Source organism: Nyctereutes procyonoides, unplaced genomic scaffold (assembly GCF_905146905.1).
Source record: "Nyctereutes procyonoides isolate TBG_1078 unplaced genomic scaffold, NYPRO_anot_genome, whole genome shotgun sequence".
Classification (NCBI taxonomy): Eukaryota; Metazoa; Chordata; class Mammalia; order Carnivora; family Canidae; genus Nyctereutes; species Nyctereutes procyonoides.
The window spans coordinates 17,309,139-17,330,938 of NW_026575133.1; the positions used below are offsets into that span (position 1 = coordinate 17,309,139).

Sequence of the window (21,800 nt, forward strand, 5' to 3'; positions counted from 1 at the left end):
ACTCTTATTGACTTGCCTGTGACACATGTTCACCTTTGACTCAATCACTAAGGCTATGGAGTTGAGGTTCAATGATGAGCCTATCCCTGGGTCACCTGAACTCTGCTGTGGCCTAAGATGTCTCTTAGAAGAAGGGAGGAAGAATTGTTAGGCAGCAAGAACAGATCTTATATGGATTAATATTGATCTGTCTTTAAGTCTTATCTAACTATAATAAGCTCTTTAGAGAGTTTGTTTGCCCTTTTTTACAAGAGAGGTCAAATATTGCCTTTTGCACCCACTCCGTTCTTTGAAAAACTGCCTGGTCCACAGACCCTGCAGCCTAGGAACCTACATTTTGAACCAGTTGACACTGACTTCTATCCTTCACTCAGCTGATGATGAAAGTGGGCATCAGATGAAGGACAGTCAATCTTCTAGTTGGCTCCCAATCTATGACCTGGTACAAATGGATGACCTAACTAATTGGTTTTCTCTCTCTCTATCTTCCTCTCTCCCTCCCTCTTAAGAATTGGAACTAATAAATTAGACTATCCTAGTTTACTAGCCTACTTGGTCAGTTAATGGTGGAAGCTAAAACCAAAAGGTCAAAATGGAGAAGAGGTTGAAAAGATCATGACAGGTCAAATGCAATCCAGGGTTATGGGAGAAAATTTTGGAAAAGCAGAGGGACCAGAGAAGCCAACCAGGAGTAGGCCTGATAGAATCAGGAACATGGAGTTAACTGGTCACTGAAAGAGCAGAGCATCAGGTGAAGATCCATGAACTCACTGAACAAAAATACAAGGAACATTTCCTTTGAGCCACACTTTGTGCTGTGAATGACAGCTGTGAATAAGATGAACACCTTTCTTATAGTCTCTCAGGAGTGCAGAGCTAAATAAAAAGCACACAAGCACACACATTTCTGGGGAGTAGTATGAGGAGGAAAACACCTGCTGTTGGCATATCTAGCAGGAACCCCCAGCCATCCCCCCTGTGCACTCTTTGTAATGCCCACTACTGGCCCTGTTCTTAGATCTCCATGAAATTGTGCCATAGGAATTCTTATCTCAAGATAAATAGGTCTCAGCTCAGCTGGGTAGGTCTCTGTTCCATGCAGTAAAGACACTCAGCCTCCTCTTCTACTCTTTACCTCTAGAAGCACAGGACAAAGTCAATAATTATTGGCTATTGGGTGATTTGAAGGAGCCCCGACTAGAGTCAAAAGTCCACTCCTTGGAATCTTGGAATTTTACGGAGATGGAAGGAAAAGAACTTTGAGCTGCATCTGCCTGCTGTGCCAACTCCTTCCCTAATGCAGGATTCTAATACCACAGCATCCTATCCATTCAGGGATCTTGGGTTATTACAAATCCAAAACTATTTTCTAGACCTTAGTCTTCCTGGAATATGAATCAGAAAGACCAGGATTTTCAGTGGAAGGTATGCTACATGCTCAAAAGGGAAAGGTGGGTGGAATCAAAGGAGAGCTCTGGAATGGCTCATGGCCCAGCAACCACAGAGAAACAGTAGTACTTTGGGGTGCCGCAATGGAAGAGGCTGAGGCTACTGTCCCCTTTGGGTGCTAAGGTAGATTGTAGTGGATGTCTGCTACTTCTGCCTATGTTGTTTCCAGCTATATGACCTAAACAATGTCAAGCCCCCCCTTTCTTCCCACCCTTTTTGTGTGCTTATAAAGTAGTTCAAATTTGGTTCCTGTCACTTGCTACCAAGAGTCCAAAAGTTTCGATCTGGTTCTGTCTCTGCCTTCAGGAACCACGCGCTTAAACAAAGAAAGCCTACGAGCTGTGTGAGTGGAAGGTCCCATGGGATAAATAGAGACAGACTTCCTTATGGAGAGATTCTTACCCAGACACCTGTACCCCTGGTGTGAATGTGGGGCCAGTGCAGGCGCTCCAGAGCACGTGTTGACATAAGATTAAGTTGCACTGGGATACTCTACTTAAGAGCTATTTTGATTGAAAGAACAAACTAAAAAATACTAACTATAATTATAGCTCATTTCCTTCAGAGTTATACCTTTTTGTGAAGGTGACTTGAAAACAAGAATCTCCCCTTTGTGTGCAAATGGAAATGGGATCCGAGAAGAGTGCACACTTTGGGTCACAGCTTCTGGCATTTCCCTGTTCGCTGCCTTTATTGCTCTCAAAAGAACAGAGTGCTTACATTTTTCTTTGTTTATGTCACAATTCCTTTATCAGCGGTTTCCTTTAAAAAAAAAAAAAGTCATTTGGTTTTCTTTATCTATTTTTAAAGAGCCCAGCAAATTTCAAAACCATCTTGCTACTCTGCTGACCACTAAGCTTCTACTCCTGCTAGCATGAGTAGCTTGATCAAGTCCAACTGCGCTTGAGGCCCCGGGTGTCTTTCTGTCTCTGGCTCACTGGGCGTTTTCACGTGGACAGAGTGTGAAGGGCTAGGCCTGCAGGAAGCCACACAAACACTCTGACACACTGCCTTGCAAAATCTCCCTGTGAGCCACGTGGAATGAAAAGTCCAATCTTCATTTCAGCCTGCATGAAAGAGCCCAGTGGTCAAGGACGGCGACCCGCTGTGCCCTGGACAACCCCTCCTGTGACCAGTGAAGGCCCTCTTCTATAGGAAGCACAGGAGTGGCCAAGGGAAATGCTTGTCCGGGCTCCTCGGTTACCCACAGGCCCCTTCCTGCTGCTGAGCTGGGCCGGAACAACTCCACTGCCAGGCCACTCGAAACCTGCAGAGCCATTCCAGTGCTCCATGGAAGAGCATAGAGCACCCATTGTCATGTAAAATTAGCCTGGGCAAAGCCCCAGAGAACATACTGTTGGATGCCATCCTGTCCTCCCTGCACAAGGGCATGTGAGAGATAAAAATGGTGCCAACGCCTACTGTGGGGCATCAGTCTTTTCCCGGTTCCCTACTATCCTGCTCCTACTTTGAAGCTCTCTCCTGCCCTGGGTTCATTGATCACATTTTTTCCCAGAGGAGCCTAGGAAAAGGAAGGCTCCTGGTGACCAGGAAGAGCAGGGACAACCCAAGGAGTGGATCCAGTGGCCTCCTATTTGCCAACACTCCACCGAAAGCACATCTTCACACCGAATTGGCAGATTCATTTGGCTCCCCTTCCAGGCTTGCCTCTGTCCCACAAATGTCTGCTCTGCCCAAGATCACCTTTCAGCCTGATAACACAGAATAAGGCCACTGACTGTCTGGTCATGCCCCTGAGGCCTTTCATGCAAAGCCAAGAGGACTGACATCCTGCATAATACCTTCCCCAAGAAGGCTGCAGGTTTCTCTCTACTCCTATGCAAAACACGGAGCTTGCCAATGGCAAATTATTCTGACCCAGGAGAGCCAGCTAGAGCCAGGACAACTTTTTTTATAAGCTTCTCATCAATTACTTTTTATTTTCCAAGTTGGACACACCTTGTGGAGCAAGGCTAGAAGCGGAACTACCCTCAGAGAATACTCTGGCAGTGAAAACACCAGGGTGCTAAATGAAACATTTGGTGGGGGGGAGGGTTGCTCTCCCCACCAACTTCTCCAACAAGTGGGCCTCACAAGCCACAGCAAGGATTAATATGAACACTGTCATTTCTTGGCAACTCAGGCTGAATTTTCCAGGACACAAAGGCATGAGGTGTTCCATCATCTTGATCATTTTTATGGCCAGTGGGGAAGTAGAAGGGAACAAACTATCAATGCACCAAGCTATGGAACAGAGGAAACTATAAAACACTCGTGATCAGGAAAGTCCTGGATCAAAGTGACTGGCTCTTAGAGATGCAAAAATAAATAAATAAATAAATAAATAAATAAATAAATAAATAAATAAATAAATAAAATTGGTCTCCTTCAAAATAAGAAGTGATGATGGAGCCTCCAGCAATAGGTCTAGAAGTAAGTCTTTCCCAGGCTTGAAGAAGTGTGCAGCATTTCCCATTAAGCAGCCAACACTCAAGACAAAGTGTCATCTAGGAAACTGACTTTGCTTTACAAACTAGGGGGAAATATTGGAAGGAAATAAATCAAAATATGCACACTAGTTGTGCCATGATGATGAGATTATTGGGTATTTTTTTCATTTCTTTATTTTCCTAACTTCCTTTGTATTATAATAATTCATAACTTTTTCAGTTTCTTAAAAGAACCCCCTTATTTTTTTCAGCATGTTCACTACCCAAACAGCCAATTAAAAAAATTTAGCACTCATTCTTGACTCCTTTGTCTTCTGCTTAAATATCTCAATGCACATGTCCTCTCCACCTCCCCCTTCTGGTCCCCACTGCACACTGGGTGCCATGTCAGTCCTCTTTCCTGGCCATTATCCTCCCCTAAATGGCTTCCCCATTGCTGGTCTCACGAGGCATTCCGTCCATCCTCCAATGGCAGCCAGAGTGACTTTCTAAAATAGAAACCCCGTCATGTCACATTCCTGCTTAATTTCTTCAACAGCTCTTCATGGCCTCCAGGAGACAATTTAAATTCCTCTGTGTAACATGCAGGGCTCTTCAAAACCAAATGTGCTGAGCTCTTCAACTTCATCTCTCATTCCTCAACAACCTTCCCTGTGGTCACTACCACTTGGGGTCCTCCAGGTATCCTATTCCAGCTCTGGGCCTTTATACAAGCCACAGCCTTTCCCTGAAATGCCCCACCTCTCACCTGGGCAGCCTCCCAGGCCTCCATAAAGCTCAAGCATCCCATACTTTCCCCACCTAAGGAAATGCTGGTGGCCAAACACTTTGTCCTGACACTGGGCCTGCCCACATCACAGCACTGTACACACAGCTTTGGAGCTACTATGACTATTTTCATCTTTCTCACTAGACTGCGGGGTCCCAGAGGACAGGGGCCCAGTTGGATTCATTTCTGGCCCCCAGCACCTGGCTTCTATAGTACTCGGTGAAGGCAAGAAGTTTGGTAAATACTTGTCGATTTCCGAAAAGGAGTCAGTCAAGGAATTAAAATGCAGCTTTCTGCCATAGTTGTTATATTATTTAGAACTGCAACATCTACTTTACCATAATTAGAATTTTTTTTAAAAAAATTTTGTTGTCTAAGATACTTAAGAAAGGCCAGACCACATCAAATATCTATTGGTTCCCTGATTCTAGGCTTTTTAATCTAACACTGCTTACCCAACCCCCCAGGCTGGCCCAGCCCCTTTCGCCAGCCCACAGGTGTTTGCAAGGAAACTATGAAGAGAAACCTAGAGGAGTTTTGTTGCCTGGGTTTTGGTGTAGCTGGGCTCCCGACCTCAGCTGGCAAAAGATTATAGGTGTCAACACTGTATCACAGGAGGGTTCCTGTTTTGAGAAGTATCTTCTCCTTATAGAAGTATCCATCATAATTACAGAAGCCCTAATTCAATCTCTTTGTGCAGTCACAGATCACTGACTCCTTGACAGAGGATAAGGTGAAGTTATAGAGAAGCTTGAAGCCAAGGTTGCAGAAGCTACTACCAAATGAAGATGAGCTAGAAATGTAGATAAAACATCCCTGAAATTAGAATGTGTGTTAGAAACTAAGGGACTGTTTGCACACAGCGAAGGGTCCAGAGGCTAGGTTCTTCGTACCCATCCATCCATTCGCTGTGTGACCTTGGGTAAGTCACCCAACCTGTTAGACCCTCACTTTCCTCAGTAGAGTTCGTGTCTCTCCTAGGAAGAAATTGTTTCCAAGCACTAAAAGTCTTTGCACTTAAAGGTAGAAAGGTAAAATACCAGGGCCAGTGGGGAGAAGGGTATGACTGTATATCCTTGGGCGGAGTTCTCAAGCTCTTTGAGCTTTGGTTTCCTCATCTGAAAAATGGGGTTTATATTTATTTATTTATTTACTTACTTACTTTTTTTAAAGATTTTTTTTATTTATTCATGAGAGAAAAGAGAGAGAGAGAGAGAGAGAGAGAGAGGGAGAAACAGGTTCCATGCAGGGAGCTCGATGTGGGACTCCATCCCAGGACTCCAGGATCATGCCCTGGGCTGTAGGCAGGTGCTAAACTGCTGAGCCACCTAGCGATCCCCACTTATTTTTATTTATATTTATTTTTTGAGAGAGAATGAGCACAAGAGCAGGCTGGGAGGGAGCGGGAGAGGGAGAATCTTGAAGCAAGCAGACTCCCTGCTGAGCGTGGAGGGCTCCCTCTCACCACCCCAAGATCACGACTTGAATCGAAATTGAGGTGGATGCATAAAATGGGGTTTATAAATGGAACTTCCAGAGCTATCGGGAGGAATAGAAAGCTGCATACACGTGGTTATGACTGGGTTTTGAGGCCACAGGGCACAGTGATTAAGGATGCAGACCCACCTGGTTTCAGATTCCAGTTTTGCTGTGTCACCTTGAGCCCTTGAGTTAGCTTCTTACTCCCTCTGAGCCTGTTTCTTCCTGTAACAAATGAAGATAACGGTTGCGTGTACCTCAAAGGGTCATTGTGAGGATTAAATAAAACCAGTGAAAATAAATAAGTGTAAGGGCAGCACCGCAGATCTAGCAGACAGTCCCTTCACCCCTCCTCTTGTCTAACAGGTGCACCAGACCAGGTGCTCACCCCACTCCCACTCCTTCAGCTCCCTCCCCCTGAGGTTATAAGGGTCCATCCTTCCCATCCTTCAAGAAGGAAGAGGAAAGCAAGGTCACTGATGACAGCGGAGGGGCCCAAGGTGACCTTGGAGGCACAGAGAAAGCTGGCCTGGAACTCATCTGCCCTCAGAGCCCGCAGGTTCACCCCGCCTAACCTCCCTTGGTTTCTGAAGCTTAAAATAGCTTGAACCGGTGTGGTCACATTTTAGTGTGCCACTCGGAGAGAACCCCTGGGGTGTTTGCAAAGCCAGCTCTGCACTTCGCACTCACCAAGCCCCAGTTGTGAGTGATTCATACACACTGGGCTCCACCAGGCCTGCCACGCAAATGTGCTCTGAGTGCTTGTCTGCTAAGGCCCCTCTGCAGGGACCTCTGCCTCCTGACAGGGGTCGGGCCAGCCGGCTTCTGTAGCAAACCGAGACTGGGAAGCCGTGCCAGCTGCCGGGCTGGCTGATGGGCCCTAAGTGGAGGACCGCATGATGGGGAGAAGCTTGCATGGGGTGTCAGGTGTTCTAGATCCAGCGCTGCCCGTCCCTGTTGTGTGACCTTGAAGGAGTCACCTCGCTGGACCCTTAAGAAGCGTCCTTCTAGATCTCAGATTGACTCTGTTCTGCACTAGGCACTGGCTTCATTCTCAGACCTTATCTGATGTCAAGAGAGCTTCCGGCAGCTCTAAACCAACTCTTCTCATGTTCACATCCGACAGGAAACAGCTTTTCTTCCCCCTCAATGACCAAACCAAATTCCTAACTCTTGTTTCCTGAGGGGGGGTGGGTCACAGGAACCGGCCCTCAGAGCCCTTCTAGGAATGCTTCCCTGGGCTACAAAGGCTACAACCTGAAAATCTATATCCCCGGCCTCCTGCTCAGCCAGGCAAAAGAGCTGTCACCTGTTAGATGTCCTTGGGTGAGATCTGGAAGGTAGCAGTGACCCGGGTGCCACTGTCTTGCTGCCTCGGTCATGGCTTCTGGACAAGGACCACTGTTCCCATGGACAATCTCTAGTTTCGCCGGCATTGAGAAGCTTTTGAGGCCTGGAGTATAACAACTGGGTACATTCTTGAATACTATGGTTTGGGGGTTGGGGGCTCTTACCTCTCTACCTTCTTACTTGATCTCTGGTGAGCAAAAGCATCTTTCCTGAAGACCCAGCCGGAGCCTGCTCTTCCAGCCTCCCAGGGACCTCATGAGCACCTATTCCCTTGCATAAAATATCTTTCTGCTTCAAAACTGCCAGTCATTCCCATTCCCTGTATCCAACTCCTGACAGGGGTACTATCCCTGAACCAGTCACCAGTCACGGGGCCGTAGGGAACGGACTGTGCTGATTGCCGGGGCCTTGGGCATGTGCTCACCCAGGAGGTCTGGGCTAGTCATCTCTGCCAAAAGATACAGACTAAGAATCGTTTCCTGAAATTACTATTAGTTGATATTGCCCAATCACCTAATAATAATTAAATTACAGTGATCAAAGAAAAGTGGGAATGGCTATTGGGCAACCAGAAAACAGCAAATGTCCACTGCATGTTCCAACCCAGATGTCTGGGTAAGAAACCCTGGAAGACAGACGTGGAATAGCGGATAATGTCGAGATTCTGTTCAAGCCAAAGCTGGGGTGCAGCAGACACTGGCAGGACCACGCCAACATCCCTTCCATATCCCTCCTTGGGTCATGTGTCCAAGCCCTGGCCCTGTGTGCTCTGCTTCTGGCCCGCACCCATGACTCACTCCAGAAGACTACTCTCTGTGACTACACCTACAGAGAACTGGGGCCACCCGGGAACCCACTTGGTCAGGTCAGCCCTTACAAAGTCCTGGCCCAGGACTGCATTCCCTCTGAGGGATCATTGACATTGCGGGGATCCACTGTGGGATCAGGCTGAGGCAGGGCTGTAACAGGAGAGTACACCTGCACTCAGCTTCTCTCGCTCCTTGTCCTGCTCCCCTAGTCCCTGGGAAGACTTCATTCATAAGGTATTCACACATAAGGCCGCATCTCAGGGTCTGCTTCTGAGGAACCTGATGCATATTGAAATGGCCAAGGGCGTTCACACCTATGACATCCTGGGTCTTTCTTTATTCTGGCGCACTTGGAATGTGACACCATCAATAGGGAGGTGAGTCCTACTTCTGAGCTAGGATTCTGGATGCAAAATGGTGTCCTGCTTTATAGAAAGGAGGTCACTACATGGGAAACTTTTTGTAATCCCTTCTTTGCCCCTCAACCAAGGCTATAGCTGTGCAAACATAGGAAGGAATCAATTAATCTTGGTTTTATTTTCACTGCTCCTTCCTTGATTAAAAATGCTAATCGTGACCAGAGGTGTTCACTTAAAACCCCAAGTTCCTAAATTAGCATTTGAGAAAAGGACCATTTTCCTTTCATTTACTGAAAAAAAAAAGATCACTGCTGAAGAAAGCCACCCTAAGGTGCAGGAGCTTCTTGGCAGCTCCGGTCCCACAGAGTTTCCTGAGGAAGTGGAGGTAGGGGACACAGGAGAGGCAAGCCATGGGGAGCAGGCAGCAGGATGGACAGGTCTCCTTGTGGCTCTGCTGGTGACAGATGAGGTGAACCAGCCATCATGAGACCACAGGACCTGAGTCCACTTCTTTGTCTACTGAAATGATTGCCTCATGGGTCCCTTCTAGCCCTAAAGTTCTCTATCCCCTTCAGGAAGGACGTCCACACAGCTATGTGACACTAGATTTCAATACTGCATATTTAATATTTTTTCATAGAAACCAGAGGGGAGTAGAAGCAACTTGCTGTATTGTGTCCTTTTATTTTTCTAAGAAGTGAGCCAATTCATTGCACCACAAGCAGATAAAAGAGAGAAAGGCTGACCTCACAATGTCCGAGAACAATTCTTGACCCCAGCCAAGAAGAACATTAGGAATTTCCTTCTTAGGCAGCTGTTCAGGTGTCAGTAACATCTTTGTCTCAGACCCATGCAACCCACAGTCTCGCTACCTCCCACCAGGAGGGACCATTATTTGGGACATGGCTATATTGTAAGAAAACCTCTGTTTGCCAAATTGGAGGTAGGGTAATTACAATTTCAGGACTTTGTGTAGGTGGTTTCCTCAAAGGCTTTCATTTATTTGCTGCTTAGTGTACAAGAAACCTCATTTATGTTATTTCTTTTTCTCCCAGGGAAGCTAACAGCTCAGTATAGCTAATGTACTATGTATCACTGACTTTAATATGGCTCCAGGCAATTTAATGCTAAAGCAATTTGATGATTTGATATTATAAAAAGCATCTATTTTTATTGAGAATGGAAGATCAACCACTCAAGTGTCCATCAGAAAATACTAGCTGCTAAAAGGCATTTATTTGTAAAGTGAGGAAGGAAGGGGGAGAGAGGGAGGGAGGAAAAGAGGGAGGGAGAGAGAGAAGAAGGAAGGAAGAAGAAGGAAGAAAGAAGGAAGGAAGGAAAAGAGGGAGGAAGAGAGAGAGAAAAGGAAGGAAGGAAGGAAGGAACGAAGGAAGGAATGAAGGAAGGAACGAAGGAAGGAAAAGAAAGACAAGTTTACACATGCTGCTGAATTTTAACATCTGGCAGACTAGCCTGACAGTGTCCAGTAGAAATATGATGTGAGCCACATGTATAGTTGGAAAGTATCTAGTAATCATACTAAAAAATGTTAAAAAAAAAAGTTGAAACTACTTTTTTAAAAAGATTTTATTTATTTATTTGAGAGAGAAAGTGTGAGACAGAGAGTGCATGAGCAGAGGGGAGGAGCAGAGGGCGAGGGAGAAGCAGACTCCTTGCTGAGCAGGGACCCCACCATGGGGCTTGATCCCAGGACCCTGAGATCATGACCTGAACCGAAGGCAGACACTTAACCAACTGAGCCACCCAGGAACCTGAAACTACTTTTAATAACATATTTTATTTGACCCAATACATCCTATAACCTCACCTAATATATTGGAAATGAAAATATCATTTCAACATGTGATTGATATAAAAACTATTAATAAGCCACATTGCATTCTTCCCCCCCCGCCCCCAATTTCTCTAAGTCTTCATAGTTCAGTGTGTTTTTTGCACTTGGAGCACATCTCAACTTGAGTTTGCCTCATTGCAAGTTCTCAACCGCCATGTGTAGCTACGAGGTCAGACAGCGCAAGTCTGATAGAGTGTCCTCACTGAGAGGACACCAATGATCCGTAATCATCAAGTTGGATGGCCTCTTCTCATACCCAAGCCTCCTCTGAGTTCTCCTTGAAGTCTCTGCTCCTTAAAGCACATTTGACTGCCTACTCCTTAACACTGTGTCCTTCTCTGATTTACAAAACCCAATATGCCCTGTTCTTCTCCTATCCCTCTGTTGTACTCACAGAGCTCTTGCTGCCTTCAAAGCATAAACTGTCAAGCCGTCAAGCTGCCTGCGTGTCTCTCTCTCTCTCTCTTTCTCTCCTTCTCAACGGCTCTCAAAGCCAGGCTTCCAGGCTGGACCTGGCCCCCTAGTTCCAGTCATAGATTCCCAGTTGCCTGAAGGATATCTCCCCCTGACATGTCTCAGATCCTCAGACCAAATATTCTCGATTAATCATACCTTCTTCTCCTACCCATGCCAGCTTTCCCCCCCAATCTCATGTCAGCATCACCACTGAACAAATACTTAATGAGCACTTACTATGTGCCAGCTATGAGGATAAGCAGTGCGGTGCTGGTGGTTGTGGTGATGGTGATGAGGATGATGGTGATAGTTCGTGTTGGTAGTGGTGATGGTGATGGTGACAGTGATGGTGGTGATAAAATTATGTCTTTCAATGAACTAAAAATGAAGTGCTAAAAGGGGAGGGTTTTATCCAGGTGGTTAAGTGACCTCACCTTTCAGGGTAAAGTCATTGTGTTTTGCCTTCATCTGATGCTATTCACAAAGCAAAGATCACTGATATATTCATAGGAGGTTCCAGGTATATCAATTATTCATGCTTACATTTGAGGCTTAGAAACAGATAAATTTCATCCTGAGACTACAGACTAAAAGAGGAAATTCCAGTTAGCAAGGCTATTTGGTATTAGACCATGTAAGACTGGTTTACTGGTTGCATGCGTAGTTTTTTTTAAAGGAGCAAATATTTTCTATAGTAATTTTGGGGATTTCATTTGTATATTATAAAATAATTCATGTTTATTATAGAAATTTGGAAAATGCAAACAAGCTGTTTACACTTTAAGCTATACTTGTCTGATCTATTTTATTTTCTCTTTTCTAATAATTTTGGGGAAAATATAGTGCATCTTTACTATGTTTAATATTAATGTAATTCATTTTTCTCTGATTGTCACTGACAGGAATGAAATAGTTCCTGTTGCCTTTCTTATATATAAACATGACATTTAGTACATTACTACTTACTTTCTACTTCAGCCATTTCCAGCTTTGGTTTATTTAATTGGGAATTTTTGGCTTAAATTGTTATTACTAATAATATATATTTTCTTTTTCAATAATCACTTTGATATTTATATGAAGTTTTATAACCACACAGCAATAACTATTTAGATTTAACTGTATTGTATTTAACTGGTCACATAACACCGTACACTTATACTGTGTCTGCCCCATTCTTAAGTCATTTGTTTTATTTCATTTGCTAATTGGTATTCTTCTTTGGGTAATCTTTTTTTTTTTTAAGATTTTATTTATTTATTCATGAGAGACACAGAGAGAGCAAGAGGCAGAGACACAGGCAGAGGAAGAATCAGGCTCCATGCAGGGAGCCTGATGTGGGGCTCGATCCCGGGTCTTCAGAATTATGCCCTGGGCCGAAGGCAGGCGCTAAACCACTGAGCCACCCAGGAATCCCCATGGGTAATCTTTTTATACAAGGCATGTAGGTGGTTGACTTCCTAAGGTCTAGAATCTGATAATGTCTTTGCAAACATTAACTTCGCTGTATATTAGAATTATTGGTTCATAAACATTTCTCCCAAAAATTATGTCAATGCTGTTCAAAAATTACTTCTTTTGTTTCATGTAATAGAAGAGAAATCTAAAGGTACACCGATACATATTCATTTGTAGTGATTTGCCTGGAAGCTTATGTGTTTGTTTGTTTTCTTTACCCTTGAAATTCAAAAAGTCATTAGGACACATCCATTGGTTTAAGTAATAAATGTTGCCTGGTACTTAATGACCCTTTCCCATCTCTTGTCTATAGTAATTTAAGGTCACCCTGTTTGGTAGCAGGGTCACAACTAATGGATTTCAGTGTCTGAAATCCAGAAAAACCCTGAGCTTTTTGAATATGTCATTGAAAACCAGTAAGTTGTGGTGAAAGGAGCACAGTCTATGATGGCAGCTCTGTTAATGGTCAGTTGTACGACCTTGGACGTGTTGCCTGATTTCTCTCCAAGCCTCTGTTTCTTCCTCTATAAATGAGGATAGGAAAACCTCCTTGCAGGTTTGTTGTGAAGAATATGCAAGGCAAATGCTGGCCCACCATTAATCATATCGACTCTTCTGGAATAAGAGAAGACTGATTCTTCCCCAAGCCAAGACCACAGAAATTTGGTTCAAGAACAAGTCATATTCTGCATTGGGAGCCAGAGTCGCTCTTCTTACTAACTGGAAAGGGCTTGGAGAAGTGGCTCCATCCTTGACAGATGAAAATATCCTAGGGAGGTAGGGTGTCTGCCAAGGGGGGAGAAGGAACATCAGCTTAAACCCAGTTCCCAAGAGTGTGAACTCTGGCGGTGGGAGGAGGACAGGGAAGAGAAATGCTGCTTCTTCCTTAGTCACTGACATAGGAGTTTCAGCCTTGTCTTGGGTGCTCCTGTTGTCCTTGTTCCTTTCACGGTGACTCAGAACTGTGGACGTGGTGTTAGTGGAGCCCATGAGATCATCAAGCTTTGCCATTTAAAAAGTGTGGGCTATAGGCCAGCAGTTTCAGCATCACCCAGGCCTCATCCAAAGTGTAGGATCTCAGGTCTCCCTCTGGAGTCACTGAATCAGAATTCGCATTTTAACAAGACCTCCAGGGGATACAAGTGCCTGTCAAAAAACGAACTGTCTAATTCTAGTCTAGACCACAAGTTGGTCAGAACTGAAGTTTTAGGTAGCATCTTGGTCATTAACCAGTGGTTTTCTTTTCATGCCTTTTTAAAATAGCATTGAAACCACAGCAGAGGGTTCTAGAAGAAATGAAAGTAAGGCATATAGAATATTAAAATGTGGAATAAATCTGGTAGTTTCCCATGCAGCCAATTCCACAGGAGTGGGGAAGGGCCTGACTCACCTCTCAGGATCCACATTAATCTGCTTCTCTGCCCTTGGCACCCAGCTGGCATTACTGGAACATTCTTCTCACAACATGTTCTCAGCCTCTCTGCTTGACCACAGAAATGAGGACACAACTGCTAAAAGCCACAATCATACCACTCATGGCTTTTGTGGCTCTCCCTACACCTAATTCTGGGGAATCACGCTGTGACCATGGATTTGGTCACAAAGCAGAAACTGACATCCATTTCTTCTATAGGTGTTCTGTGACTGTAGTCTTGACCTCCCTCTGGCTCCCAGCTATCACTGTGGCTGCAGCTATCACCCTGTGAAAGTATGTCCCCAGCTCTGGCCAGAGCCAGAACTGGAAGAAACTTTGGAAGGAGGGGCACCTGGGTGGCTCAGTGGTTGAGTGTTTGACTTCAGCTCAGGTCATGAGCTGAAGGGAGTCCTGGGTCCTGCAGGGAGTCTGCTTCTCCCTCTGTCTATGTCTCTGCCTCTCTCTCTGGGTGTCTCATGAATAAATAAAATCTTAAAAAAAATTTTTTTAATTGGGTGGTTACTCTAAGACTTCACTTGTGTGTCCGGGATGCAGCATTCTCAAGGATGATCTGAGCTCTGTGGGTCTCTAAGCTTGTGAGGCACAAGCCCTTCTCCAGGCCTAGCCTGTTGGTTTCAACCTGAATTCCCTGAGGTAAAACAGAATGTGGCTGGAGCAAGGGCCTAAGCACATTCTGGGGTTCTTGGAAGTCCTCACATGCCCTTCGTCATCAGCCACACTTCTTCGGGAACATGCCTGGCTTGTCCACTCTTGTATCTGTAGTGCTCACTGGAATGTCTGGCACCGAAGCACTTGATATGTATTTGAACCTAAATCCAGTGCCACACAGACCCAGTGTAGTCTTAGATTGGGACAGTCAATCTGAGTTTAGTGAGAAATAAAGCCAATTCCCAGCTTATTAGCCATGGCCTCATAGCAGAGTGGCACCATTCCTCTCTTCTTGTAGATGATTGCTTCTCCCTTTCATCTGTGAGGATAAAAATATCTTCATGGGTTTGGTGGGCCATTTGGTTGAGGGAGGAGAGACCAATGGGCATAGTCTTTCTGGGCAGGGTGAGCTTAGAAGGTGCTGCGGCAGATCAAGTGGGCAGAAAGTAAAGACTTCAGGGTAGCCCAGGGAGGGCCAGGATGGCCTGGGGCAGGGGAACTGGGAGAGGAGCTGGGAGTGACAGGACCAGTTTAGGGGAACAAGAGGACCCAGCGGCAGAATGACACCCCAAGGGCCTGAAAAGGAAGATCAGGCTTGGGTCAGGACTGAGTGACATTCACCTAGAGCTCCAGCCCATCCCTCCTGAGCCTGCAGCAAAGCCGGCCAAGTGCCACAGTCTTGTGATAGGGTGTCCTGTGGCATTTGACACTGGGTTGGAAGAGAGAGAAAGAGGCAGAGGAAAGAGAGGCGTCTCGGAAGACAAGATGCTGAGCATGGAAAGTCCACATCAGAGAATTCTCTGAGGCCCAGCCTGGTGAGCAGAAAGCAAGGCTCTATCGGGAACCTACAGAAACCCTGATAGGGATGCCAGATGGTTCCCGAAGGTGGGATAGGGCTGTGAGCCAGTACGCATGGTACTGAAAGGAAGGAGGGCCCCCCCAAGGATGGGGGATTAGAGACCACTGTTTGCTGTCACATGGCTTACATAAGACTTTGCCCCCAAGATGGAGCCACCTCTGGCTTTGGGGCAAGTAAATCTGCAGTCTGGAGAAGCTACCAGCACATGACAGAATTTTAGTCACAATGTTGTAAAACCTCCCTGGAGATTCCTGGAGGAAAGTGAAAACTGTCACTACAAAATGACAAATGAACCAGAATAACCAGGGTTGGATGACCTCCACTAGTCATGGAGCTGCTTCCCATAACACAGCCTTCCCCACATAAGAGACAGATGTCCTTATTACCCCACTTTTGGTTGGGTCTTTTGGTTGGGAAGCCCACCCTCCCTGAGGGGAAGGGGCCTGCCTCTTCAAAGGAACCTACCTGAGCTGGGCTCTGTGGCTTTATGGAAAAACAGGAATATTCACAGTGGTGCAATGAGGAAAAATAAGTGATCTTAGGACTTGGAGAGAACTCTGTCAGAAAAAAATTACTTAAAGAACCAGATGGTTTCTTTGTTTCTAATAGTTGCCTATAAATTCTCTAGTTTTCTGTTCTGCAGAATTGAAATTGATTGAAATTGACATTTTTTAATTGTGAGTCAGTTGACAAGAAAATTGAGAAAACAAAACAATGGGTTCCAGGTTTGGGTTTGTTTTTTGTTTTTTTCTCTTTCTTTCCAAAGAAGTTAATCCAACAGTTCAGAGAAGCTTAAAAAAAGAAAGAAAGAAGAAAGAAAGAAGAAAAAGAAAGAAAGAAAGAAAGAAAGAAAGAAGAAAGAGAGAGAGAGAAAAGAGAAGGGAAAGGAGGAGAGGGAAGGGGAGGGGAGGAGAGGGGATGGGAAAGGAGGGAAGGAGAAGAGAGGAGAAGAGAAGAGAAGAGAGACAGACAAGACAAGACAAGACAAGACAAGACAAGACAAGACAAGACAGTGGTTTGTTTTTAGAAACCTCCAGCAGTTGCTCTCTGAGTTGCTATGCAGCTTTGTGGACACACACTCTTTCCAGCTGCTGCCCATCTGGAATTCTGGAGTTGTACCTCTGCTGCTCCATGCAAAATAGCAAAAAACCACCTTTGGTTTTCTGACCCATGTGGTTTCATAGCCTTTCCCAGACTTGAGCTGTGGAAAATTGCCGCTCTTGGCTTGAAAGTCACAGTTTAGCAAGCGGTGTGTTTCAGGGGAACTGGTGGACCTGAAGATTAATTTGTATTTGTTGCCTCCTGGGGCTCCCAATCAACCACTTGGCTCCCAGAAACCACCGGTCTCAGTGTTGCAATTGCACACCAGGGGCGGGAAGAATGCGGCACAAATGTCGCCAGTGAGAACAGTCTCACTTTCTGGATGTCTTCTAGTTTGTGCATTTTCCCCCAAATCACTATCACATACACAAAGAGACTGATGGGGGACATTTGTGCCCCCCTGGGAGCCACACAATGCCTCCCGTCCTGGGGACCTAGAGGTGGTGACACTTCAGTATAGCTTTGCCTGCTTCTCTGAGCCACAGGACCCACCTGAGATGCTTCATACTGGGTCTGATTTGCATGAAAAAAGACGCTGCAGTGACCACATAGAATCCACTGACCAACTAGTTGAGCTTCTTTCCTCAAATACAGTATAGTACATATGGGAGAAAGGTCACTGGGCTCTAAATGTAGTGAATTGGTTCAGTAAACAGTTCCTTTCCCACTCCTAAGTAGCAGTGAGTCCCAAAGGATGTTGAATTTCCCATATGTGACTTTCAGAAATGGGGTGGAATTTTAGGTGGACCTGAGGAGGGTAGTGCATTGATTTAAGTAAATATATAGATATATTGTCTGTCTTTGTTTTAATGTATAATCATCCAGGGGCATTTTGCTGATCATTACGAGTACTTGGGGGGGATGGTATTTCCTTGGATGCAAAGCGGTAAATGAAAATGAGGAAAGCAAATGGGATCCCAGTCCCAAGCTTCCCATGGTGTTCAGTCTGTGCCTTCGCACAGATTCCAGCCCCATAGCTCCCATGAAAGCCTGCCCGCCTTTGCCTACTGTGAACTCCTAAGGCATCCACCATCTGTAGCCCTCATTTTGCATGGCATATTTGCTGACTCTAAAAAATTTAAAAAGTATTATTATAACCTTCCCAGGTATTCTTTCCACTTTTCTCAACTCTCCTACAAGGGCCTGAAGGGCAGGTTTGTGTTCATTGCATACCCAGCATCAAGTTCAGGGCCCTCTCTAGAGGAGGTCTCAAAATAATTTAATGGCGCAGAAAGCGTCATTATATGCCAGATATACAGCCCATCCCAGCAAAGGACAAGCGTCCTGCAGCAGGAAATGACAGACAGCAAGTTCAATTCAGAAATCACTTGCTAATGTCTTCTTGGGGTCGTGGCTAAAAGTGACTGTGACACAGAAAGAGCTCCCAGCTCCAGAGGTAAATGCCTTTGTGCTGGGAATTGTAGGCACACATAGAGGGAGTGGAGAGAATCTGAGAAGCCACAGGCTTGGGGTCTTCAAACGTATGGCCTAGTCATAGGTTATGGAAAGAGAAAGTGTGGCATGCTGAAGTCAGCTGTTAGATATTCAGGAAAATTACAGGAATTTTGAAAGCTAGTTGTTAAATCATTGGAAACTTGAAATCGGCTGTGGTGAGAATATTTACACCCGTGGAAATAGGCAAACACCACAAATCAGGCTCTTCCCACCCCACTTCACTACAGATAGCTGGTTGACCAGAACACTACTGCTAGCCTCTGACCATCTGTGGACAGGCAAGAGTAACCTCTTCATGCAAAAGCTTCAAGCCAACTGTGACCTTAACTGGCCTTAATTGCACAAAGCATCAACCTCTGCCAAAAGCGGCATTTGGTCCCAGGAACAAAGGCTGGGCTCTACCTGTAGCGGACAATGTTTGGTCATTTCTGAGTCTGTCAGTTATATCTGCCCACCAGACGCCACTTACAGTCAGAGCTTTTCTTACAAAGGACTACAATATGCCCATGTATTATGCATTTTTGAATTTGTAAGTCCCTTTGATTATGGACTCTCAGAGCACTGTATAAGAATTAAATCAACCATTGCTCCCAATAGTGGTCCCCCGGTCAGGGTGCAAAAGAAACAGAACCAGGAATAAACTACAGATGGCCTAAGTATCCATGCATAACACTTTCTTCTTGGATTTTTGCTGCCTTTTATTTGCACTTCCCTATTTACATTTCCCTGGTTGACCTTATCTAGTCCCATGGCATGAACACTCTCATACACAGGTAGCACCCAAATCCAGCAGCAATTTCTCCCTTGAGCTCCAGACTCATATCCAAATTCTTCCTTGACATCTCCACCAGGATAGTTAATGGTGGCTCATACCTTTCAAAAGGTTAAATTGGCTCATGTCGCTCCTCTGCTTCTGATGGCTTCTCATCTCATGCCAAATCCATATGTAGTGATGATCCCCAGCCCATCACTTCCCTGTCCCTGTCTCCCCTTTCACTGCTGGTCTCTTTGCTACCTCTCAAACATGGCAGGCAGGCTCCAGCTTAGGAGAATTTGCTAGTCCATCTTGCTGGAAAATTCTTTCACCAGGTGTCCTCATGAGTTGCTCCCTTACCTCCTCCAAGTCTTTATCAAAGGCCCTTTGTTAAGAGGTCTTCTTGACCACCTTATTTTGAATTACAACCTCCTCCTCTTATCCCCATATCCTAACACCTTGTAACAAACTACATCTTATCGACATTCCTGTTTAATGATTTTTCCTCCCATGAGAATATAAGCTGTCAGAAGGCAAGGATTTTAGTCCATCTTGTTCACGGTTGTATCCATAAGACTTAGCACAGTGCTCAGCACATAGTAGAAACTCAGCAAATACTTGTCAGATGATAAATGAAAACCATGGTTCCTGTCCTCAGACCTCCTCCTCTCCCAGTCCTTGGCTCTGCCTATGGGCCCACCATGTCACTCAGTAGCTCAGAAGAAAACCTCGAGCTACCCTCATCTTTTATATCCAACCCGTTGGCAAGTGCCGATAGCTCTTCCACTTAAATATATCTTGAATCTGACCACCCGCCTCTCCTCTGTAACCACCCTTCTCACCCCAACCTGATAATGGCAATCACTTCCTACCTGGTCTTCCTGCTTCTGGGCTCAGCCCTGTTCCAGGCCCCTCACGTCCACCCTGTCACATGTGCACGCTGCCACAGTGAGCTTTTTAAAACATGACTCCCCAGGTGAAAACCACCCAAAGGCTTCTCACCACATTTACAATTAAATCCATGCCACCTGACCTGGCTGCAGCTGACTCCTCCAGACCCATCTGTGACATGCTCCCATTGTTCTAAATGCCCACTCAGTGACAGGGCTGTTCAAGCCATTTGGGACACATCACAAGACAAGATGGAAAAGTATCGATGCTCCTGTGGAGCTTCCATCCTACCGATGGGAAGCAAACGGCAAGCAATAAACACAATGATAATGAATAACTGTGAGGAGAAGGTAATGAGTGCCATGGAAAATAGAGAAATGAGAAGGAATTTGGTATTGTGTGTGGGCCAGGGACAGCAGTGTCCAACAGATCTGCCCTGAGGAGGGAAGGCAGGAGCAAAAACGGGGGAGGTGAGCCACCCTGGTCATCTCGCTGTTCTGAGAACAAGCTGGCTGGCCTTGCATTGTGTCAGCCCAGCTAAGCTGGAACTCCATTTCTCAGAATTCCTTTGCAGGCACAGCTCCAGGTTAGCAAGGCCCACAATCATGTACAAGATGTGGGAGGCAGAAACGGAGCCACGGCATCACTCTTGTCCTGCTAGGAAGGCCGGCGCTGGGCCACAGGTGCCCAGGCAGCTTACTCCCAGGGAGGCCTATCTGTTGGCTCACTTGGTTGGACGGCAGCCGAGCCACAGCACCTGGCTCTGGGCGGTCAAATCCCTAAATAATTAACTAAATACATTCTTATAGGATTTATTAGCAGGATAATATATTTTTATTACCTTATTATATCCATAATGGCTGGCTCCTTATCAATTTAGTCTGTGTTCATATGTCACTATCTTATACAAATCTTTTTTTTTCTTTTTTTAGAGAGAGAGGGGGAGGGACGAGAGAGTGCAAGTGGTAGGGCGGGGGGAGAGAGAGAGGGAGAGAGTCTTAAGCAGACTCCCCACTGAGTGCGGAGCCCAATGCGGGGCTCCATCTCACCACCCTGAGATCATGACCTGAGCTGAAACCAAGAGTTGGAGGCTTAACCCATTGAGCCACCCAGGCAACCCCCCATCCTGTACAAATCTTAGCTAAATATCAACAATAGAAGGTTCTACAGTCACTCCATATCCCCCCACCTTTTTTTTTCTTTTATGGTATATATTACATTATGAAGTTATTTTTTTTTAATTTGATTACTTGTTTACCAAAGCCAATTGTATTCATTGCTCTGTCTTCAGTGCCTAAAACACAGACTGTACATGGTAGGAATTCAAAAAAATAATGGCTGAATACATGTATTTGATGTCTTATTTTTGGCATCTATCAACAGGTTTCTGAATATCAAAATAAGCTAAATGCTTTCAGCTGCAGGTGTCCTGAATGCAAATCTCACAAGGGCTTGATGGGAAAAGTCCAACATTTATACATAAAGTCTGTAATTATAGATGAAAAGATAAAGCATTTACCGATTACATTAGTCAAAATTTTTTTGCCAACAAACAAATTCGAAAAGCACACCCAAACCAAAAACAAGTCTTTTTTTGTATTGTATTATCCATTGCACAAAAAAAGTCCTCTGCATTTCATAGAGATAAGTATTAAAATAGTTACAAAGACAAGGTCTTCCGTTAATACCTTAAACTCAAACTTAAGGGGTGAGAAGAAATGTTAAAGTTTGATACTACTTCTCTAGTCAGAAATTGAGCTAAAGGTTTTTCCTAGCAAGAAAATACAGAGTTGGAAGAATTTTAAACATTCAACTAAAAACAAGACAAATCTTTAAAATGAATGACTGTGTGGAAGGAACCTCGGTGCCCATCGGAAGATGAATGGATAAAGAAGATGTGGTTTATGTATACAATGGAATATTCCTCAGCCATTAGAAACGACAAATACCCACCATTTGCTTCAACGTGGATGGACCTGGAGGGTATTATGCTGAGTGAAGTAAGTCAATCGGAGAAGGACAAACAGTGTATGTTCTCATTCATTTGGGGAATATAAATAATAGTGAAAGGGAATAGAAGGGAAGGGAGAAGAAATGGGTAGGAAATATCAGAAAGGGAGACAGAACATAAAGACTTCTAACTCTGGGAAACGAACTAAGGGTGGTGGAAGGGGTGGGGTGGGGGTGAATGGGTGACGGGCACTGAGGGGGACACTTGACGGA

The 21,800-nt window shown here is 45.0% G+C and overlaps 1 long non-coding RNA gene across 1 annotated transcript in view; it reads right to left on the reverse strand.

Annotated features, from left to right (window-relative positions):
• Positions 1-21,800, reverse strand: part of LOC129523258 (uncharacterized) — a 130,627-nt gene that overhangs the window by 64,129 nt on the left and 44,698 nt on the right. The window contains exon 2 of the long non-coding RNA XR_008667087.1: positions 6,295-6,372. This is a non-coding gene — a long non-coding RNA (uncharacterized LOC129523258). The remainder of the gene's footprint in view (positions 1-6,294; positions 6,373-21,800) is intronic.